Source organism: Thunnus albacares, chromosome 22, assembly GCF_914725855.1.
Source record: "Thunnus albacares chromosome 22, fThuAlb1.1, whole genome shotgun sequence".
Lineage (NCBI taxonomy): Eukaryota > Metazoa > Chordata > Actinopteri > Scombriformes > Scombridae > Thunnus > Thunnus albacares.
The window spans coordinates 16,761,451-16,774,553 of NC_058127.1; the positions used below are offsets into that span (position 1 = coordinate 16,761,451).

General features: G+C 38.2%; 1 long non-coding RNA gene across 1 annotated transcript; it reads right to left on the minus strand.

Moving 5' to 3' along the window:
* Positions 1–8,112: 8,112 nt before the first annotated feature.
* LOC122973559 lies at positions 8,113–11,668 on the minus strand. The gene is made up of 3 exons (XR_006400082.1): positions 11,573–11,668; positions 8,857–8,911; positions 8,113–8,319 (listed from the first exon to the last, which is right to left on the minus strand). It is a non-coding gene; the product is annotated as an uncharacterized LOC122973559 (long non-coding RNA).
* Between the last annotated feature and the right edge of the window lie 1,435 nt (positions 11,669–13,103).

The window sequence follows — 13,103 nt, forward strand, 5'->3', positions numbered from 1 at the left end:
TTGGTTTGAACCACGAAAAGGACAACAGATTGTACTTATCTGGGGATGCTGTGATTATGTGTGCATTTGAGTGGCAGGCGCACACTGCCAGCAGATTTTGTCTATTTTAAATTACACTGCACTGCAGAATGTGAAACTGATTTGTCATAACAAAACAATTGTCAACACGTTAGGTTTTGTTTTGTTTAATGCAGCTCTCTGGAGTAATGCTGTTCCTACGTAGGTCTGCAAAGTGTTATGCCGTTATTGCGGTATTGGATTGGAATGAATATATAATATAGTCAGCCAAACATCACCAAAACAAACAGCCAAAAGGTGGCCACTGCGGAGTAAACAATGCAATCTGTGTACAGACACACCGACTCCAACTCCCTGTGGCACAATAGAAAATGGAAGCACCTTCCAACATGGCTTTTTCAATAATTGTATAAAAGACAAATGAGGTGGGGACTTCCAGACAGTATTCACACATTTCCACTACAGTGGATATATCCCATGTGCCTCCTGAAATACACCAATAAGCCAACACCCACACCATTGTTTTCATGGTTGTTTTGGCCATACTGTACACCCTTGTGCTTAAATGCATGCAAAACACAAACTATCCACAATGCAGACCATTCTCTTCGATCCTCATGTACAGGGAACAATCTCGACATGTCATCGCATCAGTTAATTTCACACTTCACTTGATAGTTTGTGATGTAATGGGAAGCCATATTTGCCGGGGTCTTGAGCAGTCAGTCCAATCATATTCACCGAGAATATGAAGCGAGTGAGGATGTAAAAGAGTTGCTGGAATTACTGAATGTGTTGTACGATTTCATTATGTTATAATTTTGGACTGTGGCAAGTAGAGGGTAAGGTAGATAAGGTAAGGGCACTGTGTGTTTGTGTGTGTGTGTGTGTACACGTCTTTGAAGACTGTGGTGGGATGATCTGCAGGGAACAAACATCCAGAGTAATAGGGCTTTCCTTATCATACAGTCACATGATTTTATGACTGAAAGGCCAGCTCATCTTCTGGTGGCACTGACTTTGAAGCAGGTCATGGGGATGCTATATTTTTTTCCTGCTCTATTCCATACCTGTATTACTTTATACTGTATACAGTTTTGTGTATTTTGGCATTTTGTATCCTGGAAGGCCAGAGTGAATATCAAACTCAGTGTATAGACTTAATTAACCTCCCACCTCCTTTTCAGCTGCAATGAATGGTATTGCAAATTCTATAAACTGGACAAATAAAGCAATGAATTTGAGTTATCACTGTTAGTGTGATGGTTTAAGAATAATTCATTCCCACAAATCTTACACTCATATAGGTGCATACCATGCTCAAAGCTCCTGGAGCACATGCACATTAATGAGTGGTGAATGCTGTCATTCAGTTGCATTTTATAATGCAACATTTCAAGGAAACATGACTGTAGACGTGCAGGTCAATGCAAACATGCAAAAGGAGACTAACAGGTGCCACTTTGATATCGGTGCTGCAATCTGAGGCAGAGTCACATCACCAGTTGAAAATATTTCAACTTGGGTGAACATTTTTTGGTATTTTGAGTTGTGTTGTCCAAGAATGTACAGAGGAAGGAGGAGAAAGGAGAGGGGGAGGTGTTAGTGAGTTTGGAAATTAGTCTGTCTGCACAGTCACACAGTTGCTTGTTGTCACAGCAAACATCTGTCATGGAACTTGTCCATTGACTGCTGGTGGCCAAAAGACACAAAATGAAAAACCACTCCAGTGATCAAAGTTAGGCAAATATTCGCTCTGCTCTGTACTTAAACACAGTTTTCTCATTATCTTGAACTGAATCCACAAAGAGCTACACTACAATGCTCTGCTTCCTCCATGCAGCACTCACATAGCCAATTAATGGGATTTACTTGGAATTGCAACCAGTTTAGATAAATATAAAAATGATCACAGACACTTTATATCCTCAGAGGATTACCACTAATACAGCACCAAGTGACCTGTATTGAAAGTTGCATTTTCAGAGAGGCAATGTTTTCTTTTGTTTCTTGCATTTTAAAAGGCAGATTCTCATTTTACGACTGTTTTGCAGTCACCAACTCTTGAAAAACAACCAACACAGAATTAAGTTTTGACAGACTAAATCAGAAGAGAGTCTCCTTCCTGTAGTCAGACTTCAAAGTCTTGTCAAAGACATAGTTGCTAGTGAGCATGAATTACAACTTTAGAAAAAAATCTAACACTGAAGATAATGAAATGCCTGTCATCTATACTGTACAACTCATACTTGAAAATTTGAGTTACTATTTCAAAATGAAACACTTCACATATCCAGTTTGCCATAAACTGAAAGCTGAACGGAGCCTACCACAAATGTGGTAGCATGCAAAAAGATCCAATGTGGGAAAGAACATTAGAAATGACTTCCACAGTTATGGACCATAAACATGAGAGCAAACTCAGATCAATGAGATTCCATTACCATCCTATCTCATTTCCCAGAGCTGAATTGGAAATGGGTTAGAGATGGATCGTGTCATTACCAATTCCAGCGGATCCACGGGAGCCATAGATGAGTGTGTGTGTGTGTGTGTGTGTGTCCTATCAGCACCCGCTGCCAATGAATAGGTTTTTAGTGACAAGCAGGAAGGTGAGCAGGAGTTCATGCACTATCACTACCATCATAGTTGTTAATACGCTTGCCTCAGATGCAGGGCTACAGGAGGTTCCCAAACCAAACCGTTTCTGACAACTTCTTGTTTTGAGACTGAACTATGGCATATTTACAATCGCTTTTTGACAGTCAAAATACTTTACTTTTAAAGATAGAGATTATCACTAAAATGTCTGCTAGTTAAACTACAGATTGAAGAATATTTGACTGTGGACTGATCAGCCGAGAGATTGTGCCTTCTCTGAACACTCCTACATGAGGTCGTTCTTTGTCTGTTTTAGTAAGATTCTTCATACATTGTTCTTGCTATTCAGCACAGTGTCGTGACAAGTGAATAATTATACTACCAATACCTCATCTGACCCTCACAAGAACTCACAAAAATGATGCCTTAAAAACCAGGAAAATATAAGCATTCAAAAAATTCTAATTTCTTCCTCTCTAATGTCTTTATCTTCCACATTCAAACACACTGCACCTCCATAATCCCCCTTTGCCAAATATTTTACTTGAGCACCCACAGACGTCCCACTCAGTAGACGTGCCCTAAATAAGTCTTTTAAACACCAAGTTATAGGCTCATAAAATAGATAACACCGACTCACCATAGAGAGCATCAAATATTGAACCTTATTGATTAAAAATACATACATTTCATGTTTCAGATGATACACTCAGTTATCAGCTACTATCAGAGTACACTTTGCAAAACTTATACAGAGAGACAGAATTGATCTAATGACCAACTGGTCAAAACTCAACATGTAGATGTACTGCAACAGTGATTTTATTTTGGAATGATTTACAAGCCAATCCCTGCAACACTAAAATAAAAAAAAATAAAAAACTAGCATAAAAAGTAGAACAAACATCATTTTCTGACAGTAGAGTAAAGGTAGAGGTAACAATTGATTCACTAACTTGAATGCAAAGGTCAAACTACCATGACAAAATGTTGTCAATACTCAAGAGTTAGCCAAATTTACACTAGAGCCCAACATCATTGATGGTATTGCAAAACCACGAAGTCACATTTTTAATTTGTTCTTCCAAGCTGGGAAATTCCCAAGCAAAATGATAATTGCAAAAGTTATCCTGTTATATAAAGCTGTGGATAAACACCACTTTACAAATTATAGACTTTACTCCTCCTTGGTTGGTTGTGAGTTTTATGTAAACACTGAGTTAATTGTTTGAATTATGAAGAAGCTGTAGGACCATGTAAGCGTATACTTCTTCCTACTCCCCCTCGGACATGTAATATTTATTTATGTTGTTCATGAGAATTTGTTTATTGAGAGTTTGTAGTATATGTTTAAAGTTCATTGAATTTGTTATTCTTATTTTGTTTTTAACTTATTTGTTAACATTGTTGATTTTAATTTTTTTGTTTTGGCCTAACACTGTTTTTAATCCTGTTTTCTAAAGTATTTTTGGTTGCATCTTTGCATGAAAGATGCTATACAAATAAAGATACTATTCTTATCACCAAACAAGCAACAAAACAAGCAATACCGATAATGTTATTATTCTTAGAGCCTTAGTCAAACAAACTGAGAGGAAGCTTATGAGAGATTTGTCATGTTTGGTGTAGCTAGGCGCGGCTGCAAGGCCAAACAATGAGCTGTTCATTTTCTGGTGATAAAGTGTGGTAGCAACCTTCTTCCAAAAAACAAAGACCATGTGTGCAGGTTGTGCGACTGAATCTGAGTCTGACCCAGCGTGACAACTAAACAATTTTCTTTGCTTGTGCAACATGGAAATACTAACACACCTCACAGACTGTTGCACTGTACTGCTGTTGAAACCCACTAAACTTAATCGACATGGGACTTGCCTGTGGTTGAACTTCATTTGTATTTTCTGGGAACACATGATGTGCAGAGGTTGACTTTTAGCGCTGTGCTGGACATGGAAATGGAAAGCTATTGCTCTATGTCAAGGCAACAATGCTACAAATGGCTGCAGTTAAATTGTGTACTTTGTGCATTTTGACAACAGGGAGATATGACAGAAGCATCTGAAGACACACTTGGAACAAATTGTGCACGAGTAAACTGGCTGTTACAAGCCAGGAAGTAACTTGATGAGCAGTTATGCCAAATGACATGTCAGTGCCAATTCACCTAGTACACTGTGAGCAAAAAACAATTTGGCATCAAACTTTGAACACCAAATACAGGCTGAACAAATTTCCTTATTAAGGATGAGACACCACGCTACTAGAGAAAGACAATAATGCTGCATCTCAGAGATCCTGTTTCACAGGCAACGGGAGGAATGTCAACATGGTCAATTTCTTGACATCACTCTCCCCGGCCAACAAACCAATTGCCAATAAGACAAGTCTACTAACAACCATGAGTTAAATGAGACGGGAGCTGTCACCCTCTGTAAAGCCAACATGCTGAGAGAACTATAGTCAACAACAGCGATGACAGCTGGCAAGACAAAAATTACATTGTACACGTACAAGCCAAGAATGTATTTGCACGGTTGATCCTTATGTCAGCATAGGGATGGCCAAAAATGTTATCATGATAAAAACTTTCATATCAGTCGATATCAATAATTATCACTATAAATGTCAAATAATTCATTCTTTCAAGTTTAAAGACTGATTTTTGCTGAAAGCTGAAGAAACCAGACGGTCAACTGTGTCTTTGTGTCTGTCTTTTAAACTATTCTTGACGGTCAGAACATGATAAACATTTACCAAACAGCAGAACATTTCACAAATCAGAGGTAGAACATTCAAAACAATTATAATTATAAGATCTTTTTTCAATATCAAAATTTACGAGACTAAAATTAAGTAAGTCAGCATCAAACTCAAACATTGACAGGCTATTACACCAAGTTACAGTATGTAGGCCTACAATACTCTATCTATCCTACCTGCTTAACTCAACTGCAATCAGCACCCTCAGTTTACATCAGGAGAAATCACAGCACCTCCCAAATCCCCATCACTCCCAAAAAAAACAACATAGTGCCAGATGGCTGTGCACAAGTACACAAGGTGCCATTGATTTGTATTCCAGAGTTGTACAAATATTAGTAATACTGTGTAGGGATGATGTTCATTGATCAACAGAAAGTAACTGTAAAAAGATCCAGCAACAGCCAAAAAGCCTTTTTTTTCCAGCTACAAATCAGTGTGGAAGTATGCAAAACACACCTAGAGTATGGTGTGGAGGATTTGTATCCTCTACCAGAAACATCTCAATAAATAACAATAAATAAATCATTAAACTGAGAAAAAGTATGACGGAAAATAACAACACATACATACATGCAAACAGAAAGAGATGTACAGTTCATGAACATAAACATACATCTGTACAACTGTCTGAAACAAAGTTATTGTGCATGCTAACATCTGACCTTTCTCCAAGCCTTTTACATGAATAACAGTTTTTATATATAATTGTACATTTTTCAATTTGTGCTCCTTTCCTAAAACTCAGACTGATTGCTAACCTCGCATATCAGCAAACTGCCTGTGGTGCACACTTAAGTAAAAATTCATTAAACATTTGTTTCAAAAGTGTAAAATCATTACAGCTACAATAAATGACAATAGACCATAATGGATGAACCTTTGTTTTCCCTCTATATCATTGATCCTGCCTTTATTCATTCACTACAGGAGCAATAAGCCAAAATGTATAGTACAGTATGTACAGCTGTTGCGTACCGAACAACCACACAAACGAAACCACCGCACTGTACCAGTTATGTAACTGACTAGTAAAAGAACACACTTTGAACAGTGCATATTGTATGTGTGTAGCCTGCAACGTTATGCAGATATTTCAGTATAACTGATTGTTAAGTTTGATGTCCATGCCCTGCAGGAAGAAGATAAAGCAGCAGTAAAAAAGGGAAGAAGAGAAATTAAATAAAATACTACAGTTATTTTTAATGGCTTAATTGAGAAATATTCTCTTTTACCTAGAGTCAATATCCAGTTGAGAATGTAAATTTGAGCTGAGATGTCTTAATTTCTAATCGTGAAGAGGCAGCATTCCCTCCAGTTGATTACATTTAGATGAAGAGCAAATTAGTGCAGATGCCATCAGTCACTCATTTGTGTAATCATGGATTCTCCATATAGTTCAGGAACAAGCATGTACGTACTGATAAAAAAAAAAAAAAATCTGTATGATTAGTTTAATACTTATTACAGTCCTCATATTTTAAGCCCTATGACCAGCGATACCGGTGCATTTTTATATAATATAAAACAGCAGTAACAGGCCTTATCAGGTTAAATTAGAAAAGGCGCTTAATTCAAAAGGGAAGGCAAGAAAAGGTCACAGTTCAAGTTCATGAGGGCTCTATAATGCCTCCAATGTGGAATGGCCACAAGACAGGGGTAAAGACACTCTGCCTGACACTGGACTACAACTTTGTCTAAGTGGGCCTCACAGAACATCCCTCAACCACAGACTGAAAGCTTCACTGGCTAAATGCACAGCAGTGGCTTCAAAAAGCAGTCAGACATGACCTGCAAGATGACAGCTGCTAATAAACACAATCATCACTGTTCCTGTTAGTGTGATTCTTCATTATTTACAGTTCAATGAAAGTTGAACTGTTTTTTTTGCCATCAGTTAATGTAATCCCAGACATGCTTTGACATATGCAAGCACACCTGACCTTCAACACCTCCAGCTTCTATGCACTCTATACATCACCTCTGTACACTGCCTGTTGACACCTACATCCTATCGAGCTTCATGGCACTTACTTGTGTTGTCCTCTCTTGACTAGATCCCTGCTTGCGTTGTATCAACTGTCAGATGTACGTCGCTTTGGATTAAAGCGTCTGCTAAATTGTAAATTATAAATTATAAGAAAACTGGGAGAAAACTTAACAGTTTAGACTGAAAACCCCTGAGGAATTATGAAACACTGTTTTGTTCATCGTCCACGAAGTGTGAAGCCAATTGTTTCCTGCATGCTTTGATTAAACGCCAGCTACACAGCGCCATTTTTGCAGGGTGTGGTGAATAACCCTAACCTGGAACTAGATTACACCCGTCATTTATGGGGAGCTACCATCTATGTAGGGGAGGTGATTTACAAGAATCTGCGTTCGTAGTAACACACAAGTGTATAATACCGGGGGAACAGAGGAGAAAAGAGTGACAGAGAGAGGGTGGGAGTAGGGAAGAAATAAAATCATGTTAGTAAAACATAGGAAGTGGGGTGAGTTTGGAAAGACCAGATTAGACAAACTACAGACAGTGGTACTTTGATGAGCAGAGCTGCCCGTATTTATGATTAAAAATCGTCCGCTTCTCTCTGCCAATAAGCCCTTATCTGTACTGCATGCATATAAGTCTGATAGGGCCTCTAGCCATAGTGAAAGATAACAAAAATAATTAGCTAACATTCAGCTTTGAGCAGACAGACATTTTTTACTAAAGGAAGAAAAATACATTGGAGAAGCAAGATAGGAAGAGGGGCAGCAGTTTCACTCACAGTTTATTCATACATTAAATGCTTCTGTTTATTTGTGTATGCATTTGTCAATACCACATTATTTCTTCTCAACTTGTGCAGGAAACCACTTTGAAATAATAAGCAATAACAAGGAGATACTGAAAATCTGCACTTGGACCTTGCCGTTCAACTGATGTCATTCTTCAGTGATCTAAAAAATGGATGGAGCCTCAGTTGGGATTTCTATGTATAGGACTGCTTTACCCTTTAGGTGATTTTAAACTTGTACCTTGAAATTAACGCCCACACATTTTCAGTTATTTATTCACTGTATCAACATAGAGAGGCTACTGTAAAGACAAAAAAAATACCCTAAATGACTAACACCATTATAAAAACAGATTCTAGTGCATTTCTAGGTCTGCTGTTGTTTGGTGCTGCTTTTCTTTTTTTGTGGATAACTAAACATATAAGAAGAAAGACATGCCAAAGATGAATTAACAGCAAACATATCTGCATGACAGTAAACATCAGCGTTAGATCTGATAGTCAGTTGACTATCAGAGTCAGAGTCAAAGATGTCAAAGCGCATTTGACAATTATGCAGGTATTTGGTTCATACTGGGTGTGCAGTGTTGTTATTTTGTGTGTTTTTTGTAGTTATTACATCACTCAAAAAGACTGAAGATTTTGTGGGGTGTTTTTCTCTCAGCTACCTCAAAGTGAAATATGAATCTTATTTACTTACTTCCCTCGAGTGAAACTTTCCTCCCCTGCGATGCGTTGAACACTGATGTTTTCATCTGTGAACACAATGCAAGCAGAGACAGAGAGGGGAAAAAAATACTGTGACTGTGAAGATAAAACACAGGAAGAGGGGGAGATTGAGAAAGACACAGAAGTGTCCTACAAAGGCGATGTCTCATCTTTATTTATCACAGAAAAGAGGATAGCATATGGGATCCCAACAGGCGTTATTAATATACTACATTATTTAAACATCTTGGCCAGATTGAATTCGCCCTAATGGCAGTTGTATTTGATAAACAATATTGTCCAACGGAAGGTTAGAGATACAGTTTTTTGTTGCACTTAATAATGATTTTGGCTGAGTGCCAAAGACGTCCCACAGTAATTCCACTTAGGGCCAAAACATGTTAATTACAAATCCCTCAAAGAAAGAAAAATGAAATGTCTAAAAGCATAACTCACATCTAAATTTACTAGCCTGACAGTAAAAATGTACTCCATTGTACCTTTCCTTACAATGAACTCATCATGAAAACAGTTTTTTATTCATTTTAATAAGAGTAATCTAACAACTTTTGTTAATATGGCAGTTAACATTCCTTATTGTCATTGTTTTTTGAGACTTTCAGCTGCCTCGGAGGGCATTACCTCACACCAGCCATGTTAAAATTTTACATTTTAAGGAAAAGAAACTTCAACAAAATCAGTGCATGTGTCTAAGTCTCTACAAAAGTGACCTTCTCAAAATAAATTGCTAGGAATATGAAAAAAGTGCTGAAGTGAGAAGCAGATGGAATAGTTTGAGAAAATTTTGGAGAAATTCAGCAAAATGAAAAAATGACTATCTTTTTGTGCAGAGACAAATTCAATACTATCACAGTATGGCCTCTTTGCTCATAACCTATTATTATTGACTTTGATGTGTAGAAGCAACCTTTTTGGTGGATATTTCTATCCCCCAACATGGATCTATCAATACAGGTCAAAGATCTAATCTATAGTAAACATGATCAAAATGCAAACCTGGTTCTATATCTCACTACAACTAACAACCCCTTTGCAAGTTGCAGGTACAATTTTAAGTTCTGCATTTGTGACTTGCAGAAATAGCATTGGTTAATATCTCTTAACCAATACAAAACTAGTGTTTTGTACTGTTGGTATCATTACTAGATTGTTAACGGCTAAAGTGCACTACAGCTCAACGGCAGACACTCCACACAGTCTATTGTCTGCAACCAAATTACAGTACAATCAAGTACCAACCAAGTGCTGGCAACACTAGAAATTTGGTACTAACATTGATTGAGTAAATGCAGCAACCCCCCAAAAAAAGAGATGAAACGACAAAGGCTGATTTCAGGCGAGATTCCTTGAGCACAGTGTGACCATAATTGGATTAGAAGGCTGGTTGCTACAGACAGAATAGGAGAGATGGAGTAAGGAGCTTTTGCCATTTATTCTCTTTTGTGTGGTTGGAGGTGATTATGACTAATCAATGCTGGCAAGTTTCGGAGGGCTGCCAATGAAAATGAAGCCCTTTCTCAAGTAGTTACCATTGTGCATCTACTCAGTCTAATCTGTTTTAGCACAATGTGACTCCCTATCACCCTTTACTTATCAAATAGCTTTCCCAGACTTCTTTGAGGGCTGGTATTTAAGAATAAGTGTGAAAAAGTTATTATTTTAAAAAACTACCTTGGAAACACGCTGACAGCATCATATCGACATTATCAATGAGGCTAAGGATGTACAGTATTTTATAAGGTGACAGAGGTTTGGAGATTTTGTTATTTCTAAATGCTAAAACAATACTCAGACATGCTTGAATTCCTATTAGTTATATAACTACCTGAGATACACCACCCTCAATGTGAAAAATAATCTTCATCTTTTTCCTCTAGAGTGCCAGCGCACTTAATAACCCAGTTCATGATAGCATCTGAGGAGGTTCTACTATTTTCTCTCTCTGTTACATGAAAATGGCCACCTCTTCACCAGCTCTCAGCCAGCCCTACTTGAGCGAAAGAGGTTGGGGTGGGGGGTTAGGTCAGGGTCCTTGATTTGAGTGAACAATATGACATCTCGCAAATGAGATGAGTGGCAGCCCTTAGACCTATTTAAAGAATACAATGTTTAATGATAAGTCCCATTGGCACCGTGTTAGGAATCATTATGAATTGCATACTGTAACATTTACTGTTTGAATTGCACAAATTGATATGGCTTCAGCTGAGAGAAATCACAGTTTAGATTTCCCCTACATCATTTTCATATGGATCTGATAGGAATTAGTTTAAAAATTGTTCCGCCCTCAAATACTTTTACATTTTAAGCATCAGTCAGTGACATTCAGTGTATTTTAGGGTTTATTTTGTGAATAAAAAGTTCTGTGATTGACATTTCTGCAGGAATATACTGTACCTTTACTAGAGATAGTGATTGCCTATATGATACAATGATCTGTGGATTATTCACATATACAGCTACAGATCTATTGTTTTACCTGCTGGCTCACTGGTTCGTGACATTCGACCACAACAAACAGAAAAGTCAGACATACACACACAATAATAAAAAAAAAGTCAATTCAGTAACTCAAGCAAGACTAAGCTTTGAAGTTAAATATTTGAACTGATGTATTGAGGTATGGTTTGTCTTTGTTTTTAACACACATTTCTATTCCTCTATGATAGAGAAGTCAATTTATTCACCATGGCTAGAAAGGCTCTTTAATCCTAAATTCTGTTTGTCCACTTCATACCACTGGCAGGCTCTGCAGCTTTCTCGTCGAGGCTGTGGTGGCATCACTTACTAGTGATTTATTGAAAAAAGGATTAAAATGCTCAGGAAAAAAAGGCAATAAATATCAACTGACCCAGACATTAATCTACATTATTGTGGTGAAGAAACAAAACATGTTTGAGATTTGTAGCAGACATTAATATGTAAGTGAAAATGTTATGAAGGAATCAGATCAGCACCTCCAATAATTTCCTGTGAACTTACACCAACATCAGATTCTGGTGCATTGGCATTCATTTTGAACACATTACCTCACAATGTATTTGCTGTAGCGGTTCATGGAGTCTGGAAGCCATTGCATCATTTGAGCAACTAATTAATGCAATTGCAGTGTGCGACACACAGCACCAAAAAGACATTCACCCCCCAAGCCTGAGGCTCCACAAGCTCAGACAAATACCAAACTAAATAACCCAGCTTTGTTTTGACTACTGTTCTGCTTTAGTTTGCCACAGTCTGGTAAAGTCCCGGGTGCTCATTTCACGTCTCTGCCTGGATGTGACAGGGTGAGTCATTACTCAAATCCAATTTGCCTGCAAGCCTTTATGTTGCCCGCTTTGCTCATGTGTCTTTCTGTCGACATATAAAAAGCTATCTCTTTCTATCCCTGGCATGTGACCAGCATGTTTTTCCTTATTCTCCAAACATCATTTGGCGAGGGGGGCAATGAGTAGACAAGATGCCATTTTTACCGAGGGCAAGAGAAAATGAAGCCATTCATCTCCCACTAGGTCATGAAAAGAGATGGGAAACTCAGAGGGGAAACACTAGTCTGCTTTCCGTTATATTTTCATAGATGGGGAGGCTGTGTGAATGCCTCTCATTAGAATGGTCCCCCTCCTTTCCAGCCCCTACCCCTGTGGCACTGACTATGGTCTGTGCTGACTGCTGCCACTACGCCCAGCTGTGAACAGATGGGTGGCACAGAGCTGGCCAATATGTCAGGCCTGATGGTGTACTGCAAGAAATATAAAGATTTTGCTCGGTGGCATACTCAGTTCAGATTCAGTAAATGCAGTACAGAGATCAGAGGTGTGCTCGAGAAGATTATCCAGTAACCGTACAACTTGGCCCATTCGAACCACTTTGATGAGGCAGTGTTCATCCTTACAAAACTGTCTCAAAAGTACCATCTCATTGTTTTTGCTGGGAAGGCATTTTAAATATATTTGCTTCCCAACTCATTAAACAGTTTGTCTGCTCATGCCGTTCGCAGTCAATAATAAGAATTTAGCAGCAGCTTCTTGGCAACAATTCACTTTATATTGTGCCATTTCATCCGTAATAAAATATGACTTGACTGTCTGTCCCACATTACTTTTCCCAAGGAGAAACCAGAGCTCTTGTTGGTAACGGCGGCACATAACCCATTCTAAGCCCGGTGAGATTGATGAATACTTGATGGGAACAACTGCTCCTGAAAGTATGCTACAGGAAAGT